The 22,250-nt window shown below is 45.2% G+C and overlaps 1 long non-coding RNA gene across 1 annotated transcript in view; it reads left to right on the top strand.

The window, feature by feature from the left end:
• The window catches only part of LOC148138011 (uncharacterized), a 40,320-nt gene extending 23,608 nt beyond the window's left edge, over positions 1-16,712 (top strand). The window contains exon 4 of the long non-coding RNA XR_015754134.1: positions 15,975-16,712. This is a non-coding gene — a long non-coding RNA (uncharacterized LOC148138011). The remainder of the gene's footprint in view (positions 1-15,974) is intronic.
• Positions 16,713-22,250: the final 5,538 nt, after the last annotated feature.

A 22,250-nucleotide genomic window follows, 5' to 3' on the forward strand; every position in this document is an offset into this window, starting at 1 on the left:
GGAACTGGGAAATAAGGAAGGGATGATCTCCTTATTGTGGTTGTCTGCGTGGGTTTAATCTGGGTACTCTGGTTTCCTCCCACAGTGCAAAGATATGCTGGGTAGGTTCGATTATCCAGGCTGAATTGCCCACAGAGTTCAGGGATGTGTCGGTTGGGTGGATTATCCTGACTGAATTGCCCATAGTGTTCATGGATATGCAGGTTGGGTGGATTATCCAGGCTGAATTGCCCACAGTGTTCAGGGATGTGTCGATTGGGTGGATTATCCAGGCTGAATTGTTCAGTGTTCAGGGATGTGCAGGTTGGGTGGATTATCCAGGCTGAATTGCCCACAGTGTTCAGGGATGTGTAGGTTGATGGCCCTGGGAAATGCATCGTTGCAGGGGAAGGTTAGGCAGCTCTGAGAGTCACTGTCGATGTGATGAGATGAATGGTCTTATTCCACACTGTCGGGATTCTCTGATAATTCTATTAGTTTTAAAATAGTTACAGAAAATAATAGACCAGATCTAAAAGTTAAGGTTCTAAATTAGACAAAGGCCAATTTTCACAGCACAAGGCAAGCACTTTCAAAATTTGTTTGTGGGAGGTTATTCCCAGGGAAAGGGACGGCTCGAAAGTGGGAACATAAGAACATAAGGAATAAGAGCAGGAGTAAGCCATCTGGCCCCTCAAGCCTGCTCTGCCATCCACAAGATCAGGGCTGATCTATTCATGGCCTCAGCTCCACATTCCTGCTCACTCACCATAGCCCTTTATTCCTTTCCTGTTCACAAATCTACATTTTGCCTCAAAGGCATTCAAGTTGATAACGTCAAATGCTGCACTCGGCAGGTAATTCCACAGATTCACAACCCTTTAGCTGAAGAAGCTCCGCCTGAACTCAGTCCTAAATCTGCTTCCCTTATTTTGAGGTGATGCTCTAGTTTCACCCGTCCACAGTGGAAATAACCTCCCTGCTTCTGTCTTATCTACTTCCTTCATAATTTTATTTTTTCCTCTACAACCTCCCATTCTTCTAAATTACAATGACTATAGAACCAGTTTTCTCAATCTCTCCACATACGCCAAACCTCTCAACTCCCAACTCAAACTAGTGAACCTCCTCTGTACTCCCTCCAGTGCCAGTACATCCTTGCTAAGGTAAGGGGACCAAACCTGTACACAGTACTCCAGGTGTGGCCTCCCCAGCACCCTGTACAGCTGCAGCATAACCATCCCTCTAGCAATGAAGGACAATATTCCCTTCACTGCCTTAATTACCTGCCGCACCTGCAAACCAACTTCCTGTGATTCATGCACAAGGACACCCAGCTCCATCTGCACAGCAGCATGCTGCACGTTTTCACCATTTCGTCATCAGTTTGCTGTTAGTCCAACTAAAATGGATAACCTCACATTTCCCAACATTGTCCTCCATCCACCAGATCCTTACCCACTCACTTAACCTATCTGTATCCCTGTGCAGACTGACAGTGGCCTCTGCAGACATTGCTCTACCTCATCTTTGTATCAAATGTGAACTCTGACACCGTACACTTGGTTCTCAACTCCAAAACATTTGTGTAAATTATAAACAGTTGTAGTGCCAACAGTAATCCAAACACCTATTTATCCCCATTCTTTACTTTTTGTTGGTTAACTGATCCTGTATCAATGATAATACATTACCCACAATGCCATGCAACTTTACCTTATACAGCAGCCTTTGTGTGGCAACTTGTCGAATACCTTCTGGAAATCCAAGTACACCACATCCACCGAGTACCCTTTGTCCAACGTGCTCGTCGTATCTTCAAATAACGAGTTGTATTTGCTATTCCCTGCCCCCCCCCGCCATCTCCTTTTTTCCCTGGGATGCATTCTATCGGGGCCAGGAGACCCATCTACCTTTAGGCTGTTATCTTTCCCAACATTACCTCTGAACTGAGAATGATTGCTTCTGTATCCTCATCTGCCATTGCCTCCATAGGCCTGCGACAATGAGAGTATATAGACAGTATGTTCCTGTTAAGGCCAAGGGGTAGAGAATGCTGCCTGTCGAGAGAAATTGTGGGCCTGGTCAAGAAAATGAAGGAGGGATATGGCAGGTACAGAGAGCTGTGTTTGTGTGAATCCCTAGAGGAGTGTAGGGGCAGTAGGAGTATACTGGAGGTAAACCAGGAGGGCAAAAAGGGGACATGAGATAGCTTTTGGAAATAGGTTTAAGGAGAATCCAAAGTAATTGTACAAATACACTAAGGACAAAGAGTAACCAGGCAGAGAATAGGTACCCGCAAAAATTATCAAGGCTGTCTGTGGAACCGCAGGAGCTGGGAGAGATTCTATATGAGATTCTTTTACTGAAAGAGGATGTGGCAGCGAGAGTGTTTGGAGAAATAAATAGTGATAACGTGACAAGTGTCCATATTACCGAGGAGGGGGTATTGGATGTCTTAAACGGTAGCAAGGTGGAATAATCCCTGGGACCTGCTCAGGTGTAACCCAGAACTTTGTGGGAATCTAGGGAAGTGTTTGCTGGACCCCACGCTGAGATATTTGTGTCATTGATAGTCACAGGTGAGGTGCTGGAAGATGGGCGCAATTATTTGAGAAAGATGGGAAGGAAAGGCCAGGGAACAATAGGCCAGTGAGCCTGAAATCAGTGGCACAGAAGTTGTTGGATGTGATTCTCGGAGACATGATTTACCTGTAATTGGAAAGGCAAGAAGTGATGAGGGACAGGCAGCATGGCTTTGTATATGGAAGTCACTAACTTGGACTCCAGGAAGACACACGGTTCTACATAACAGACCGGTTAGCAAGTTTGAGACTGTAGAATACAGGGAGGACTAGCTATTTAGATACAGAATGAAGGTCATAGAGATGTATAACATGGAAACAGACCCTTCAGTCCATACCGTCCATGCCAACAACTTACCCAACCCAACAACTGAGAAATATGCTGTCAGGATGGGTGCTGGGTCCACTGCTTTTTGTCATTTATATCAATGATTTTTATGTGAATATATGAGGTATGGTTAGTAGGTTTACACTAGACACCAAAATTGGAGGTGTAATGGGCAGTGAAGAAGGTTACCGCAGTACAATGGGACTTCAATTAAATGGGCTAAGGAGGGGCAGATGGGTTTAATTTAGATAAATGAGGTTCTGCATTTTGGAAAAGCAAATCAGAGCAGGACTTGCACACTTAATGAGGAGTTCCTGGGGAGTGTTGATGAACAAAGAGACCTTGGAATGCAGGTTCACACTTCCTTGAAAGTGGAATCTTAGGTAGGCTAGTGAAGAAGGTGTTTTGTATTGAGTATAGGAGCATTTTGGAGCTGTACAGGGCATTGATTCACCTACTTCTCGAATTCCGCTTTCAGTCCTGGTCTCCCCGCTATAGGAATGATGTTGTGAAACTTGAAAGGATTCAGAAAAGATGCACAAAAATGTTGCCAGGTTTGAGAGTTTGAGTTATAGGGAGAGGCTGAATTGGCTGTGGCTGTTTTCCCAGGGGCATCGAATGCTGAGAGGTGACCTCAGTGGTTGATACACTCGTGAGGGACATGGTTAGGGTGAACAGCCAGGGTCTTTTTCCCATGTTAGGTGTGTCCAAAACCAGAGAGCACAGGCTTAAGGTGTGAGGGAAAAGATTTAAAAGGGATGTGAGGGGCAATGTTTTCAAGCTGAACATGGTATGTGTATGGAATGAGCTGCCAGAGAAAGTGTGGAGGCTGGTACAATTGCAACATTTAAAAGGCATCTGATTGGATATGTGATCAGGCAAGTTGGAGAAGGATATGAGCCAAGTCCTGGCAAATGGGATGAGATTAATTTAGGATATCTGGTGGGCATGGACAAGTTGGACCAAGTCGTCTGTTTCTGTGCTGTACATTTCTATGACACTAAAAATTTAAAATTAAGATCGGTTTCTCTTTTATGGAGAGTTAGCAGAAGGTCAGAAAATTCTCCTTGGAGCTGAGAGGGTTAAGCAGTGATTTCAACGAGGAGCAGAATTGTTTGCAGGAAATTTAATTTACAGAGAGACAGCATGAGAAATTATTAACATTGTCACAATTTTTATGAACTACTTTCAGGTAACTGGCAAATAATGCAGGGTAAAAATGTGAAGATTATTTTACTCAGTAAGTTCTGAGCATCTGGAACAGTTTGATTGACAGCTGGATGCAGATTCAGTAGTTATTGTCAAAACAAATTTGCAATTTTCCTTTTTAAAGGAAGGATTTGGAGGGCTATGTCCAAATGGAAGGTGAGTTGGGACTGACTGGCACCATCTCCAGAGGGAGAGTGTACAGCCCCATTGGGCTGAATAGCCCCCAGCCCCTGTGCTCTGAGATACTGTCCCATTCACTGTGAATTATGAAGCTCATCACAGGGCAGAGCCATAGACATGTACAGCATGAAAACACACTCTTTGGTTAAACTGGTCTATGCCGATCAGATATCCCAACCTAATCTAGTCCCATTTGCCAACACTTGGCACATATCCCTCTACTCCCTTACTATTCATATACCCATCCAGATGCCAAATGGTATAATTGTACCAACCTCCCCCACTTCCCGAGAGAAGATTCCATCCACGCACCAACTATAGTGTGAAGGAAATTGCCCCTCAGATCCATTTTAAATCTTTCGCTTCTCATCTTAAACCTATGCCCTCTCGCTCTGGACTGCTCCATCCCAGGGAAGAGACCTTGTCTATTTATCCTACCCATGCCCCTCATGATTTAATAAACATTTGAGGTTATCCCTCAGCCTCTGATGCATCTGGGAGGATCCCACCACTTATGTCACAATGGAGCCTGGCTGATTGACACAGATTCAGACGAGTAGGACAGTTGGAGTGATATTCCAGCCAATGGGAGTGAATGCGGGATGGGTCCAGCGGGCCAACACCTGACCATGAGCTTTGCAAGCGCAGTGTCACTGTGAGGGGGGAGGGGTCTCGGTGAGTGTGAAGCGACTGGGAGGGAGATGGAGTTAGTGTGGACTGGGAGGGGTGATAAACACTGTTTCAGTCTGCTAGACCTGAAAAAAATACTCTGGGTAAATTAAAACCAAAAGAACTGTGGATGCTGTAAATCACACACAACAACCAGAAGGTACTGGAAAAGCTCAGCAGATCTGACAGCATCTGTGAAGAGAAATCGGTTCGCATTTTGGATCTGGTGACGCTTCCTCAGGTACTGATATTACTGAGAAAAAACTATTGGTTTATATGCAGAAGGTAGGGTTTAAGGAGTAAATGATAGGTGGGGATAGAGTCCAAAGAGAGAGAGATTGGAGCAGTTGGACAAAGGAGTGGATAATGATTTGGCTGGGGGGGAGGGTGAATAGCTGTTTATGGAAACTGTTAGTGGTTATCCATAGGTAGTGTGTAATAGCAGGCTATGTAATAACAAGGCCTGGTATGTGAGGTAGGGGGCAAAGAAACTAGAACGTGGGAGAGTTCAGGACCTAAAATGATTGAATTTGATGTTGAAGCCAGAGGATTGCAGGGTCCCCGAGTGGGAGATAAGGTGTTGTTCTTCCAGCTTGTGTTAAAGTGTGGCGCTGGAAAAACACAGCAATTCGGGCAGCATCCAAAGAACAGGAGAATCGACATATTGGGCATATAAGCACTTCATCAGAAATGTGGGAGTGGGGGAAAGCGGGCTGAGAGATAAATAGGGAGGTGTGTGGGGTTGGGAGGAAGGGAGCTAGGAAGAGACTAGGTAGATGTAGATGGGGTAGTAAAAACAATGACTGCAGATGCTGGAAACCAGATTCTGGATTAGTGGTGCTGGAAGAGCACAGCAGTTCAGGCAGCATCCAAGGTGCTTTGAAATCGGCGTTTCGGGCAAAAGCCCTTCCTGATGAAGGTCTTTTGCCCGAAACGTCGATTCCAAAGATCCTTGGATGCTACCTGAACTGCTGTGCTCTTCCAGCACCACTAATCCAGTAGATGGGGTAGTGGTGAGAGGGTGGAATGGATAATTGGGAAGGATGATGGACAGGTGGGAAAATTCAAGAGGCCAGTGCCGAGTTGGAGGGTTGAATCTGTGATGAGGTGGGGGAGAGGAGATGAGGAAACCTTGATGCCGTGTGGTTGAAAGGTCCCAAGGTGCAAGATGAGGTGTTTTTCCTCCAGGCGTCTGGTGGCTCGGGTTTGGGGGTGGATGACACCCAGGAATTGCATGTCCTTGGCAGCGTGGCGGCAGAGGGGGGTAGCTTAAGTGGTTGGCCACAGGGCGGTGGGTTTGGTTGGTGCATGTTCCCTGAAATGTTCCACAAGTTGGCATCCTGACTCCCCACTGTAGAGGAGACCGCATCGAGAGCAAAGGACACAAAAGGTGAGGTGTTTGGATGTGCAGGAAAATCTCGGTTGGATGTGGGAGGGGTGGGGAGGGAAATATATCTCTGGTGGTGAGGTCTGATTGTAGTTGGTGGAAATGGCAGACGATGATGCATTGTATCTGGGTGGAAGGTGAGGACTAGGGGGATTCCATCCTTGTTGCAGTTGGAGGTGTGGGTGCGAAGGGCAGTGGTGTGGGACGTGGAGGAGATTCACGGGAGGGGAAATTGCAGTCCTTGAAATCGGAGGCCATTTGGTATGTTCTGAAGTGTTCTGCCAGCTTGCATCAAGCTTCACTGGAACACTGCAGTAAGCATGAGACAGAGATGTTGGCCTGGGAACAGCCTTGTGTGTTAAAGTGGGGGGCAACTGGATGCTCCGGGTCTTTTTTGCATCAGAACGTAGATCATCGGCCGCCATTTCCACCACCGCTACTGAGATGCTACCAGGTTCCTGTCTCCTCCATTAACAGCTTTCTGCCCTCCCAGCCGGATCGTTATCCACTCTTTTGTCTTTCCAAATGTTCCAGTCTCTCTTTGGCCTCTGTCCGCACCTATTTAACCCTTATCTCCGTTAGTCCGAAGATGTGCAGTTTAGGAGAATTGGCCCAGCTAAATTTCCCGTAGTGTTCAGGGATGTACATTAGTCCGAGGAAATGTTGAGTAATAGGGTAGGGGAATGGGTCTGGGTGGGTGTGGAATTGTTGGGCCGAAGGGCCTGTTTCCTGTGGGGATTCTAATTTTCCCAGCTGCCATCGGTTCTGAGGAAGGGTCACTGGACTCGTGATGACCCTTGGTGTGTGTAGGAGGCGGAAATGGGAAAGAGGAGAGTGGCAACAGAAACTGGATGAAATGTATCAGTGTGGACTGGGAGAGTTGAATTACACTCTGTGCAGGTCGTTAGTCTGAATTAGAAACTCCTGGTCCCACGTTTGCAGCAAAGCGGAAGATGGCTTGGGCTTCAGGCAGTGAGAGGTGCTGGGTTATGGCTGCCATCTTTATCTGGGGCCAAGGTACAGCAAGGAGCATGCACGTGTCTTGTTCCAGGGTGGGGGCGGTGTGATTTCAAGAGGAGCAACCAACACATACCAAAAGAAGTGTTTGCCTTCACTATTCATCCTGCACTGACTATGAGCTTTGTTTTGTGAATTCATTTTATAGGATCTTAATTGAGAATAATTGAGACTGGGATCTCAAAAGCAAGTTTCTACAGTCCACAGAGTCATCACGATCTGAATATCATTGGCATTTAACTGTGAAAGGAGAAAGATTTGTCTGTTCTGTGGGAAAATATTTTCAATATTTTTGTCAAGCAAAGAGCAGAACGATGTTTAAGTTTATGGTTGCATCACCCTTTGGGTATGTGTTTAATTCTTGGCCCTGTAGCTGTGGAAGGAGGTATTGGCCTGAGAGAGAGCACAAATTTATCCATATTACGCCTCGTCTCTTTGCAGGAACTGTCAGATTTAGTCCCAATCATCCACTTCATGATGTTAACCTGTAAACTCCCTACTTCCAATTCCCTGCAAATTTCTCATTGAAATTCCTTGTGGACTCATTCCAGCACCATTTCAGGTGGAACGTTACAGATTCTGACATCTGTCTGCTCATTCAGAAACTGCTGAAGTCCATTTTGACTCTGGGGTTACAAAGGACTGAATTGAAAGATGAGATGCTGTTCCTGAGCTCCCATTGAGATGCATTGGAACGGTACAGGAGGCTGAGGGCAGTGTATATGTGAGCAGACAATGAAATTGACAGGGCTGCACTGTGAGGGCTGCTTGGGTCAATGAGAGTGTTTTGGAGTTGGATGTAAACAGAGTGAGGTGAGACAGGGAGAAGATGAAGCTGAAACTCCGTTTTACTTCAGGCTATTCAGAAATTCACAGTCCCAATGGGAATAGTCAATTTGTCAGTGATAACTGCGGAGTATGTACGTTTTTAAAAGTACGACATATCAGCTTAAGTAAATTTTTTTATTATAATGGGCATGTTTGAAGTGAAGGAAGGTTGCTCACTCATTTAAATTCTCTTAATGGGAGTAACTAGATGAATGTAGTGAAATGTTGTTACAGGAGACCTCCGACCCGTGGTATGCTCCTCTTGCACAATGTGGGACATAAGGGACGCTTCCATTGTCCGTGACGGTTATGTGTGCAGGCAGTTTGCCCATCTGTAGTTACTGGGAATCTGTTTTTCAGACCTGGAGCTGAGAGTGGACTCACTGTGGAGCAATACTGAGAATGTTATGAGCAGCATGGTTAGTGAGTTAGTCACACTGCAGGTGAGGGTGACACAGGCAGAAAGGGAATGGGTGACCATCAGATCCAGTAAAATGCTCAGGAAGGAAGTGCAGGACTCCACAATGATCATTCCCCTTCTCAAACAGATACTGTACACCGCTTGGGATTCTATCGGGGGGGGGGGGGAGGGGCGGGGTGGCCTCTCAGGGGAAATCAACAGCCAGATTCATGACATTACAGATAGCTCCGCTGCACAGAATGGGAGGATGGAGAACGGCAGAGCTATCGTGACAGGGGATCCACTAGTCAGTGTCAGAGACAGGCGCATCTGTGGCCACAGACATGAACCCAGGACAGTGGCATTGAACCCAGGTCCATTTATTGATAAGTGCACAGACCAATAAAGGTCCGCCTCCCAAATGCAACCTTCAGTACTTGATCACCGTGAAACGCGACTTTCCAGGGACTGTAGACTTGTTCTGAGCCCTTCAGAGGGATTGAAGTGGATGAGGAGAAAACAGGAACAGGGTTGTGTTGTAGATCTACAAACTAACCGTCACCCTCCACCCTCGGTCTCCCCCCCCCCTGTCTCCCATCACCCATCGTGCCTCCTCCCCCACCGCAGGGAAAAGACCTTGTGTATTTACCCTACCCATGCTCCTACTGATTTTATAAACCTCTATAAGGTCACCCATCAGCATCTAATGCTGCAGGAAAAAAAGTGTATTCATCCTCTCCCTGTAGCTCAAATCCCCCACCCTGGCAACATGCTTGTAATTCTTTTCTGAACCGTTTCAAGTTTCACAATATTGTTTTGATAGGAAGGAGACCAGAATTGCACGCAGTATTCCAAGCGTGGCCTAACTAATGTCCTGTACAGCCGCAATATGACCTCCCAACTCCTATACTCAGGGCTCTGGCCAATAAAGGGAAGCTCACTAAACACCCTCTTCATTATCCTATCTACCTGCGATTCTGCTTTCAAGGAGCTATGATCCTGCACTCCAAGGTCTCTTTGTTCAGCAGCACTCCCGAGGGCCTTACCATTAAGGGTATACACCCTGCTAATATTTGCTTTTCCAAAATGCAGCACCTCACATTTATCTAAATTAAACTCCATCTGCTAGTCCTCAGCACATTCAACCATCTGATCAAGATCCTGTTGTAATCTGAGGTAATCCTCTTCACTGTCCACTACACCTCCAATTTTGGTGTCATCTTACTAACATTAATTCCTATATTCAAATCCAAATCATTTATATAAGTTATGAAAATTAGTGAATCCTGCGCCGATCCTTTGTGACACCCCACTGGTCACAGGTCTCCAATCTGAATAGCAACCTTCCATCACCACACTCTGTCTTCTACCTTTAAACAAGTTTTGTATCCAAATGGCTACTTCTCTCTGTATTTCATGAGATCTAACCTTGCTAACCAGTCTCCCATGGGGAACCTTGTTGAACACCTTACTGACAACCATGTAGATCATTTCCACTCCTTTGCCCTCATCAATCCTCTTTGTTGTTACTTCAAAAAAATTGACCCAAGTTCATGAGACGTGATTTCTCACACACAAAGCCGTTATTAATATCCAGGACTTAACTCTGTCCATTGGGGTCTGTGTCACCCAGTTATGGGTGTTAATGTTCTGGATAAAGTTCACGTCCACCAGCTTTGTGTTAGTGACTGTGTTGAGTCTTGTTAATAACACTAATGCCGGTGAGTTCCTTTTGAAAGGCAGTCCCTATGTCCCTAACCCCCTCCCACCTGCTCTGTCTCCTCCATCCCCACCATAGACAGTAAGTGGGAGGAGCTCATGGAGTTTCCATGTGAGTGAGATTGAGAACATCTTTCCTTCTTTCCATTACCCCATCAAGAAATGGTGGTAGTGTCCTTACCTGTGGACCAAGAGGATCGGGTTCAGGGTTTGGTAACAGCGGCTTTGAAGAGGCAGATTAGAAAACGTGCCCAAGCCACCAGGCCATACGGTCTCCCAGCTGTCCCTGCCTGAACCTCTAACTAGAACCTTCCTGTAGTTTCTCTCCTGTCAGACTCTCCCATTGCTCAGTTTGTCCAGGATCCACTCCTGCTGCTGCACTGCTCCTGTCCCTCACTGACCTGTCCATCCCCCAGTGTCCTCCACATTCATTCATTGTTGACAATCTCCAGCCCTGCCCCCTCCACCCTATTGGGCAGCAGCTGCTGTCAGTCTCCCAGGCTCCTGTGTGATCTGGAGCATGTGCTGTAGAAGGGGAGACAAGTGCACGGGCGTGGTGCTGGCCAATTGTTGGCGTATGTGCAGGGCGGGTCAGTGCCAGGAGGGAGGCTGTGGGTGTGTGGGGTTAATCTGTCATTGGCAGTTTCCTCCCTCTGAAAGCAGGACCCAGGGGAATGGCCCCTCCCCTGGTATCCTGACGAATGGTCAAAGTATCAATGGGGAAGCATTTTGCAGAAAGTTATCAGAACTCTTGTGAAGATTCAGGAATGTTATGGAGAGGGACAGGGGTCGGCCTGTAATTAGAGTTCTAATCTGTTTCATTTTAGTTCAACTAGATATGATTTGGCCAGTGTGTGCAGGATGGTTCTCATCAGAGTTCGGAGTGGGGGAAATGAGTAAGAGGTTCCAGATTGGGGGGAAAAATCAATGTGGGTCTGACCAGGAAGGACACCCTGGGAGGTGGGGGGAGGATTCACCAACACCCGGGAGGCTCTGAGTCAGACTCATTGATTTGATTAGATTTCCTACAGTGTGGAAACAGGCCCTTTGGCCCAACCAGTCCACACTGACCCTCCAAAGAGCAACCCACCCAGACCCATTTCCCTCTGACTAAAGCACCTAACACTATGGGTAATTTACCGTGGCTAATTCACCTGACCTGCACTGTCACTCTTCGGATTGTGGGAGGATACCGGAGCGTCCGGAGGAAACCCACGCAGACACGGAGAGAATGAGCCCAAGGCTGGAATCGAATCTGGGACCCTCGTGCTGTGAGGCAGCAGCGCTAACTACTGTGCCATCGTGCTGCCCTTTTTATTGGTTCTTAGTCTGCAGACAGGAGCTAGGAAACTGAATTCAAAGAGAGGAGAGAGTGTTAGAACTGGGTGTGAAGGGAAGGAGTGAGGAGATTGGTTTGGATTTCAGTTCATAGAAGAGAGCAATTGTGAGACTGAGATTTAAAGCTTGGGGGAAAACAAAGAAACTACAATTTAATACTATAATTGTCTTATGAATTTCCATTCTTGTGTTAGCGGTGGTGACCTGTTTTCTCTATTGTAGGGTTCTGAAAGGGTGGATTTGTGGATGAGAAATTCAAATTGAACTTTCTTTTCCGTTTTCATGGTTACTTGATCAGTGCCGATCTGAATATCATTGACCTTTTCATGTGGAAGGAAAGGTGTGTATTCTGTCCGTGGGCGAATATTTCAAATGTCAGTGTGTCTGTAAAAATTACTGAGACACAGCCAAGTCCATGTTAGTGTGGTGACTGTGGAGAGAGATTTCATTTGCTTTTAAAAATCTGAAAAACATGGCACATTTCCCAGGAACAATTAAGCTACAGATTTGTTTTGTATGAGGACAAGTTGTAAATTAATTATGCAACCAGAAAGACACAAGGATACCTGCAGCATTGAAAATACTAGGAAAACGGAATTGTTGTAAAGGAGTTAATTATCGATCATGGCTTGTAATCCATTGGCGTTGTCACGTCAGTTCCAATGCCGTGGGGAAACACTGGAAATGTGATGAATGCAGGGTAGGTTTCAGTTATTAAACTGTAAAAATTTGCAGAAGAAATTTACAAGGATGATGCCAGGTCTCAAGGGTCTGTGTTAGAGGGAGAGGTTGGACAAGTGAAGTTTTTTTTTGTTTAGAGCAGTGGAAACAGAGGGGGGATGTTTCCTGGAAGTGTATAAGATCATGAGTGGCTTGGGTAAGGTGAATGCACTCAGTCTTTTTTTCAGGAAATTAAGGACTGGAGGGCATCAGTTTATGGTTAGAGGATAAATTAAGAAAGGGAACCTGAGGGGCAACTGTTTTACACAGAGGGTGGTATGTATATGGACTGAGCTGCCAGTGGAAATGATTGAGGTGAATACATTAACAACTTGTAAAAGATATTTGGACAAATACATGGATAGCAAAGGGTCAGAAGCAGATGGGCCAAGTGCAGGGAAATGGGGTTAGCGTGGATAGACATTCTGATCGGCATGGGCCAGTTTGGGCCAAAGGGCCTGTATCTGCTGTAGGACTCTGACTCCAAGTATATTTACTATTTCTCCCGCTATCTCTGGTAGTACCCTGGGATGTATTCCATCAGAGCAAAGAGACTTGTCCACCTTCAGATCCATTAGCTTGCCCAGCTCTAACTCTCTCGTGATAACAGTTATTTCTAGGTCCTCACCTTCCTCAGTCTCCTTGACAATTACTGGCATGTTCTTCGTATCCACCACTGTGAAGACTGACTGCTGTGTACTCATATTCCTAAATCCTGCTGAATAGGAATAACTAGGTACAGAACTCTGAGAGGTCTTCTTTGAGTCTTTTATTGATGAGACATGGCAGTTACCTGGATAGCGTACATGCAGAACACCTCCAGGCAGCATCAGGTAACTCCCCGCCTGTCCGATGTGCCGCTCCCATTCTTATACCTTTGTGGTTTGTGGTTTTGAATGGACGCTGTCTCTCAGTATTAGCTCTATGGCAATGGCAGTTAAAAAGTAGAGTTCAGCTCAGCACTTTGTGGTTAAACCACATACCCTCCCCCACGCCCCTGTGGCTCAGTCAGTTATCTGACAGGCACTTCAGTTTCAGTGGGGCTGTCTGTCAGGATTCTGATGTGGAAGAGCCGGTGTTGGAGCGGGGTGGGTAAAGTTAAAAACCACACATCACCAGGTTATAGTCCAACAGGATTATTTGGAAGTACAAGCTTTTGGAGTGTGCTGTGATTTTTAACTTGATCAGGATTATCTCTATGGTAACAGTTAAGTGCTTCAACAATTACAGAGGCCATATGTTCCCCACACAATAGGTTCCCCTCTCGCAGTGTAAACTGCTATTCTGGCCCTGGGGATAGCTACTGATCACTTTTCTCCCCCAATCCCATCTAGCTTTCTGTTGATCTTTAAAGTTTTTCTAATCTCCTAGTTTCTCCTTGGTCTTTGCCAATTTGTATGCTTTCAATTTCAATTTGATAGACTCCCTTATTTCCTTAGCCACCCATGGCAGATTACACCATTTCCGACAGTCCTCCCTTTTCACTGATATATACTTTTGCTGAACAGTTTGAAAAATTCTTTGATATTCCTCCACTGTCTGTCAACTGTCCCACCCTAAACTCTGCTTCCAGTCTACATTAGCCAACTCCTGCCTCATCCTATTGTAGTCTCCTTTGTTTAAGCACAGGATCTTGGGATTGGATTTAATCTTCCCGCTTTCCAACTATATTCTAAATTCAACCAGACTTATCACAAGTCTTTTCATCAGATTACAAGGTGAGGCTATGTTACCTCGGTGTTTTGGTTTTCATTGTCAGAGACCTTGGCTTTGTCATAAAGTACGGGATAGATATTCTCAACAGAGTATTCTGGACGGTGTGAATAGTACGACACAGTCTAAAACCATACATCACTGTCTCCCCTCAGTTTACATGATTTGGAGATGCCGGTGTTGGACTGGAGTGTATAAATTTAAAAATCTCAACACCAGGTTATAGTCCTTCAGGTTTAATTGGAAACACACTATCTTTCGGAGCGTTGCTCCTTCATCATGATCCAATTAAACCTGTTGGACTATAACCTGTTGTGTGATTTTTAACTCCCTTCAGTTTAAAATTGCAAAATTATTATCTCCTACATGCTTCCGCACTAAGTTTGGAACGCTAATCCATCTGACTATCCTCCATTTTCCGAAAATCTTCTTTGGTGAAGGTGGTGAGTTTTGGATTCAGCTTTCCAGTTATTACTGTAAGAAGATAAGCATTGGGCACAGGAGAAGCAATACAGCCCTTTGAACCAGCTCCACCATTTAATACCATGATTATTAAGCTCACCTCGGTGTCAGCTGGATTTTCCCGCCTGCTCTCTCTCACCCTTCAACTCATTGCAAATTAAACATCTGTATCTCTGCATTAAATTTGCTCATTGTCCTGGCGTCCACCGCATTTTGAATAGGGAATTCCCACAGATTCACAGCACGTTGAGGTAAGTACATTCTTCTTCATGAGAATAGAATAGAATCCCTATAGTGGTCCACACCAACCCAAAAATGACCATCCTATTCAGACTCACCCATTCCCTGTATTTCCCATGGTTAATGGCTTAACCTGCACACGCATGGACACTGTGGGAATGTAGCATAGCCAATCCACCTAACCGGCACATCTTTGGACTGTGGGATGAAACTGGAGCACCCAGAGGAAACCCGCACAGACACGGGGAGAACGTGTGAACTCCACACAGTCGCCTAAGGCTGGAATCAAATCCAGGTCCCTGACGCTGTGAGTCAGCAATGCTAACAATTGAGCCACCTCTGCTTAAAACCTGCTCCTCCTATTAACCATCCCACGCCCCAGTTGGCTGAAACTATATTCCTTACATCAGAAAATCAGGTTGTGGAAGCAGATGTCTCAGTAAAACTCAGTGACAGTCCATATGTTCTGTGTGTCTGAATGGGGATCCTACACACAACACCCTCCAGTCCACACTTTTCATTCACTTTCCAGAGACAGGGCTCCAGTGGCTTCATGGGGACTACAACTCCCACAATCCCTGAGGCAAGGACCACACATGTGCGGGGAAACCCAGCATTGTGCATGTACAGATTGTGGGCGGGTATTGGAGATGTGCTTTGGGTTAGTATAATTTGCGGAAAGTTTTTCACACTGTGATTGGCTGGAGGAGGAATGCATCTGCTTATAGTATTGATCAGTTGGAGTGTCAAAGTGCCACCACACCAATGTAGGACCACCCTCCATCCCCAATTCATTGTAATGCTAGGAATCAACTAATAGGGAACTAAGAAGGATGTGACCCATTCTCCCAGACTGAAGGTTCCTCTTCTGTCCAGGATTTGCCACCTCCCTTTCTGTTTCCTTTTGTTTCATTCTGCTGTTACATTACTGACTTGCAGCAACTGAAGGGAAAGGAAGTGAACCCAGAAAGGGTGCAGAGTCTAACCAGGGACGGGAAGTGGTGGCATAGATCTGTTTATCAGCAACTCCATGAGAATGTGGAGGGTGTACATTTGGGGGTAGCAGAGTCAGAATGGTGGGAGAGAGTAAGTGGGCTGGAGGGTTACAGCTTTGAGGGAAGAAAAGAAAAAAGATATTCCAGAGAAAGTAGAGAAACAGTCTATTCTGAATTTATAATATGTGCATATTTCTTTATGCAGGGTGCTAGATGGTGAAGATTTGCAGACTGAAATCTCAAAGTCGTGTGCAGATCGTGATAAAGTTAACCAACATTTGAAGAACCAAAGATAGAGAATCACTCGGCCAAAATCCTGCAACACTCTCCCTCCCAGCATTGTCGGTCTCTCTGCACCAAATGGACTGTGAATGGTACAAGACAGCAGCCTACTACCACCTTCTCAAGGGTAACTAGAGATGGGGAATAAGTGCTGGCTGAGTCAGTGATGCCCATATCCTGGAAATGGGTTCTATCTCTAGTTGCTGAAACCCAGTTGATGTTACTGCAGGATGAAGAGGGATGCTGAGTGCATCCTCCAGGAGGCAGCACCATCACATTACTCCTGCGTACACCCACACAGTAACACAGCAACGTCACTGGAACAAAAGGCAGTGAAACCAAAGGAGGACTTAGTTATAGTTCTTCGAGGTAAAGCCATGAAAGGGGATTGGAACACAGCAGGAACAGGAGACTGAGCTGGATGGTCAGCTGTTTCCCATTGAATTGTGGCGCAGGATTGAAAGGCTGAATGGTCTCCTCCTGCTGCTATCTCCCAGGTATGTATATAGTCATGGAGCCCGGGTAGGAAGAAGTGGGCAGGGATTCTCCAGGAGATTGCACTTCCACAACAGTTTTCAGTGAGGGATGGTATGTAAATTTTGGTTTTAAAATGTTGTAAAAGTTTTTTTTGCACAGCAAATAAAATTAAAGAAAATAAATTGATCTGTCAGAATATAACAGTTTTAAAACTTTTAATCTTTTGTAAAACAAAATCCTGTCTTCTCCCGGACACCATCACTTTCCAGTTACTCAAACTCCAGGGAAATATTCCCTCCCTGTCTGAACCTTTGGTTTGATTTAACTGCTTTTCAGTTCTCATTCTGTGAGCTGTGAGGCTTTATTTATTCCCCATTTCTCCTACCCAGAAGTGTTATCACACACAGCTGAGCAACCTTCCCACCATCAAAAATCATCATTACATCATTTTTCTTTTTGTTAACATATAATCACCAGCAATAAACCATTTGTGCAACCAATTGAATATTTATAAACAAAGCCAATCATGGGCAAAGCAAACCATTACAAGTGACAGACTGGGAAGGAAATAAATCAAAGTAGATTTGAAGGGGGGAGGGGGAAGCGGTGGAGATAAAGCACTGTATCCCCTGTGGTGCCCACCTCTATCTAAAGGCATCGAAAGTATTGATACACACCACATGCTCCTTCTCCAAGGACAGCCTACTTTATTCTCAATCATAGAATAGAATCCCAACAGTGTGGAAGGAGACCATTGGCCCATCAAATCCCACCGACGACCTGAAGAACATGTCAGCCAGTGCACTCCATCCCTGCAATACTGCATTTATCATGGCTGATCTACCTAGTCTGTACATTCCTGGACACTGTGGGCAATTTAGCACGACTGATCCACCTAATCTGCACATCTTTGGATTGTGGGAGGAAACCAGAGCACCTGGAGGGGACCCACACTATCATGGGGAGAATGAGAGAACTACACACTGGCCGTTGACCAAGGCTGGACTCCAACCTTGTAACTGATGCTGTGAAGCAGCCATGCTACAATCACAATTTAAATTAAAACAGACGATCCCTGCTCGTTGTCACATGGCTTTTTGAGGAGCCTTGTGCCCAGAGAGACACTCTGAGGTTCAGAAAGTGGCAATATAAATTCAGTCAACTCCAGCCCAGTTAATGTGATTAACAACAACAACATCAATACTCCAACAGTGTCATCATGGACAAGGTCCAGTCCTGACTCTGATGGACAGTAACTCCAGAATCAGAGTCCTGCAGTGATGTGTGAACTCTACCCCACACGGAGCAGGTGGGTGATCACTTCCCTGTGACTACTCACTGGGCTCTCAGTCATGTTGAAGATTCAGCAAATCCCTTGTCACACAGAGAGGGAAACAGCTCCTACCCAATGTGAACCCGCTGGTGTATCAGCAGGCAGGATAAATCACTGAGTGAGTGGTGAGGCACCTGAGATTGAATCTGCCTCACTTCACAATCAGGGATGTGGGAAAACACTCGGGCACTGATCTGTCCATCTGATTGTTATCACAGACAGATAGACATAAATCAATATGCACATTTAGATAGCACCTTTGATATACTGGGACAATGAAACATGCTTCCAGCCCAATGATTTCAACCTCAACTCTCTGAAAACATGGGCACAAAGCTTCATGCTTGTACCAGGTGCCTCTCAGCCTCCCACTTTCATTGAGAAAAGAGATTTAAGCTGTTTAGCAATTCATGGTGATTGTAACCTCTGTGTCCGTTTTTTAGATTAGATTACTTACAGTGTGGAAACAGGCCCTTCGGCCCAACAAGTCACACCACCCCGCCGAAGCGCAACCCACCCATACCCCTAACCTAGCACTACGGGCAATTTAGCATGGCCAATTCACATGGCCTGCACATCTTTGGACTGTGGGAGGAAACCGGAGCACCCGGAGGAAACCCACGCAGACACGGAGAGAACGTGCAAACTCCACACAGTCGCCTGAGGCGGGAATTGAACCCGGGGCTCTGGTGCTGTGAGGCAGCAGTGCTAACCACTGTGCCACCGTGCCGCCCTTGTGAGATGCATGACTGAATCTTATTTTCCTGTTCCCTGTGAGCAACACCAGCAGCAGAAACAGGTCCTGACCTGTGAGGGGTTTTGGTTGGAGATTTTGTATTTACAAATTCATTCTCACCTTCATATACAGTGTGAAATTGCTGTACAACAGAAGGAAAGGAGTGAGTGAGCACGCACAGAAACATCAAGGCAGCATATGTACCTGAGTTGAATGAACCTGGCATGAGGAAAACGTGATGACAATCACAACTAGTTAGATACACAGAATCCCATTGGTGCAGAAAGAGGCTATTTGACCCATCGAGTCTGCAATTACCTGCTCTCCCACCCTACCCCTATAACCCCACATTTATCATGGCTAACCCAACTCGCCGAACCTGCACACCTGAGGCCATGTTAACATGGTCAATCTAGTAAAGCTGCACATTTGTGGGCGATTCACAGATTACATCTAAATGCTCGGAATTGCGGATGAAGGCTCACAAATACTTGACTCTTACACAAATGCTCTGCTTTTCAAAATAAAATCTGAGGGAAACTGCAGCCAGAAAGATTTCCAATTATCTCTGGAGGAAGAGAATTCAAAACTCATGCCACTGACCCAAGGGGCGCAGTGAAGTCACAGAGGTCTGGGAACCACCAGAAATGTAACATGATGTGAGCAAGGTGGGGGTGAGACAAGTACAAAAAGACAGCCTGTCACACAGGGGAAGGCAGGAGAGATTAAACAGCAGAAATGGTCATCCCTCAAGGCCACGGGGAACGGAGTTCGAGCTGGGAAAGTTACCAGTAAACAAGGTGTGCAGCTGTCAAAGAAATACATTGAAAAAATATATTATAACAACATAGAGGGCGGAGTATACAGTCTGAAATAGTTGCTCTCATCGGTGAGTACAGAACGTTGTAATGACTAAGTAGTAAAATTACAAGAAACACATACAGGATGGGCCAAGTGACCTCGAAATGTGCTGCAAATCTCTGATAATTTTTTCCGACATTTGGAGTTCAAGTTTGATGATGTTAAAAAATTTTCAAATTGGACTGGAGTTTAATATTCTGGAGAGACGTCAAATAAATCACATTGATCCCATTCTGCAGAACTTAGTCCATAGCCCTGCATGTTCCAGCATTTTAATTACATCCATGTCCTGCTGGTGGGACAGGACATACAGGGATGGTGATGGTGGTGTCTGGGACATTGTAAGGTATGATTCTGCGCGTATGACTATGTAAGGCCGTTGCTTGAGCAGTCTGTGTTCCAGCTCACCCAATACGATGCTGGCAGAATGAGAAACTAGTTGCAGCTCCTCTGCTCACCAGTTCCTTTCTGCTTTTAAAAAAAATTATTTCTCTCTCACTCTCCCCCTTGCAGCCTCTGACACAAATGTCTCAACATTGAATTATATCAGGATAACCCTGTATCCCATGCCTCATTACTTTCTGAATAAGACTACCATGTGGAACCTTATTAAACACATTGCTAAAATCCATATACACCACTTCCGCTGCTCTGTCCTCACCAATGTGTTTGTCACATCCTCAAATAATGCAGTAAGGTTTGTGAGGCATAATCTGACGCTCACAAAGCCGTGCTGACCATCTCTAATCAATCTATGCTTTTCCAAATAATCATAAATCGTGTCTCTCTGAATCCTCTCCAATAATTTACTCATAACTGATATAAATCTGACTCATCAATGATTCATAGGATTATCTTGATTGCCTTTCTTGAATAAGGGAATAACGTTTGCCACTCTCCAATCATCTGGTATGACTCAAGTGGACAGTGAGGATACAAAGATTTTCGCCAAAACACAGTAATCCCTTCCCTCGTTTCACATAACAATCTTAGTTATATCCTTTCTGGCTGAGGAGACTATCTATCTCCGTGATTTTTCAATATGGTCAGCATGTCCTCCTTCATAATCTGTACCGTTGGGCTTGCCTTCACCTGAACCGATCTGGTACCAATGTTCTAGTGAAGAGGATAAACAGGGTGGTCAGTAGGACTTTAAACTTCTGGGTTGGGGGGGAAGGGAAAGTGAAAGCGACCGGAAAGTGAAAGCGACCGGGAGTATGGAGTTAAATGGAAAGATAAGCAGCAGGATAGTGTGTGTGCAAGTGGATTTAAGCTTGAGGCAGACTAGGAATGCAGCAAAAATGAAGGATAACTTAGGACATCTTATGACTTCCAATATCTCTCATGATAAGAAAGTTAGCATTAAGGCACTTTACCCGAATGCTCGTAGCATTCATAACAAAGTAGATGAACTAACGGCACAGATCATTGTGAAAGATTACGATGTGGTAGGCATCACAGAGACATGGTTGCAGGGGTTTCAGGACTGGCAGTTAAACATCCAAGGATTTACAACTTATCTAAAAGACAGGGAGGTGGGCAGATGGAGCGGGTTTGCCTTGTTAGTTAAGAACAAAATTAAATCTATGGCACCGAATGAGATAGGGTCGGATGATGTGGAGTCTGTGTGGATGGAATTGAGGAACCACAAAGCCAATAAAACCATAATGGGAGTTATGTACAGACCTCCTAACAGTGGTCAGGACCAGGGGCACAACATGTGCCGGAAAATAGAGAAGGCATGTCAGAAAGGCAAGGTCACAGTGATCATGGGGGACATCAATTTGCAGGTGGACTGGGTAAATAATATTGCCAGTTGATCCAAAGAAAGGGAATTCATGGAATGCTTACAGGATGGCTTTTTGGAACAGCTTGTCATGGAGCCCAAAAGGGAGCAGGCTATTTTGGACCTAGTGCTATGTAATGAACCAGACTTTATAAAAAATCTTAAAGTAAGGGAACACTTAGGAAGCTGCGATCATAATATGGTAGAGTTCAGTCTGCAGTTTGACAGAGAGAAGGGAAAATCAGATATAATGGTGTTACAGTTAAATAAAGGTAATTATGAGGGCATGAGAGAGGAACTGACGAAAATAGACTGGAAGCAGAGCCTCGTGGGGGAGACAGTAGAGCTCCAGAAAATGGCTGGAGTTTGTAGGTATTATTGAGGACACTGTACAGAGGTTCATCCCCAAGAAAAGGAATATTATCCGAGTAGGGATTAGACAGCCATGGCTGACAAAGAAAGTCCGGAAATGTATCAAAGTGAAAGAGAGAGCCTACAAAGTGGCCAAGAGCACTGGGAAATCAGAAGATTGGGAAGGCTACAAAAACAAACAGAGGATAACAAAGAGAGAAATAAGGAAGGAGAGGATCAAATATGAAGGTAGGCTAGCCAGTTATATTAGAAATGATAGTAAAAGTTTCTTTGAATACATAAGAAGCAAACAACAGGCAAAATTAAACATTGGGCCACTTCAAACTGCTGCTGGAAGCCTAGTGATAGGAGTTAAGGAAATAGCTGGAGAAATTAATAAGTACTTTGCATCAGTCTTCACAATGGAAAACATGAATGATATTCCAAATATTAAAGGGAGTCAGGGGGCTGAGTTGAGTATGGTTGCCATTACAAAAGAGAAAGTGCTAGAAATGCTAAAAAGGTCTTAAAATTGATAAATCTTCTGGCCCTGATGGGCTCCACCCTAGAGTTCTGAGGGAAGTGGCTGAGGATACAGCAGAGGAGTTGGTTGAGATCTTTCAAAAGTCACTGGAGTAAGGGAAAGTCCCGGATG

The sequence above is a fragment of the Chiloscyllium plagiosum genome, unplaced genomic scaffold, assembly GCF_037043375.1.
Source record: "Chiloscyllium plagiosum isolate Xiang-an unplaced genomic scaffold, Cpla_swu_hap1 HiC_scaffold_42, whole genome shotgun sequence".
In the NCBI taxonomy this organism is placed as follows: Eukaryota; Metazoa; Chordata; class Chondrichthyes; order Orectolobiformes; family Hemiscylliidae; genus Chiloscyllium; species Chiloscyllium plagiosum.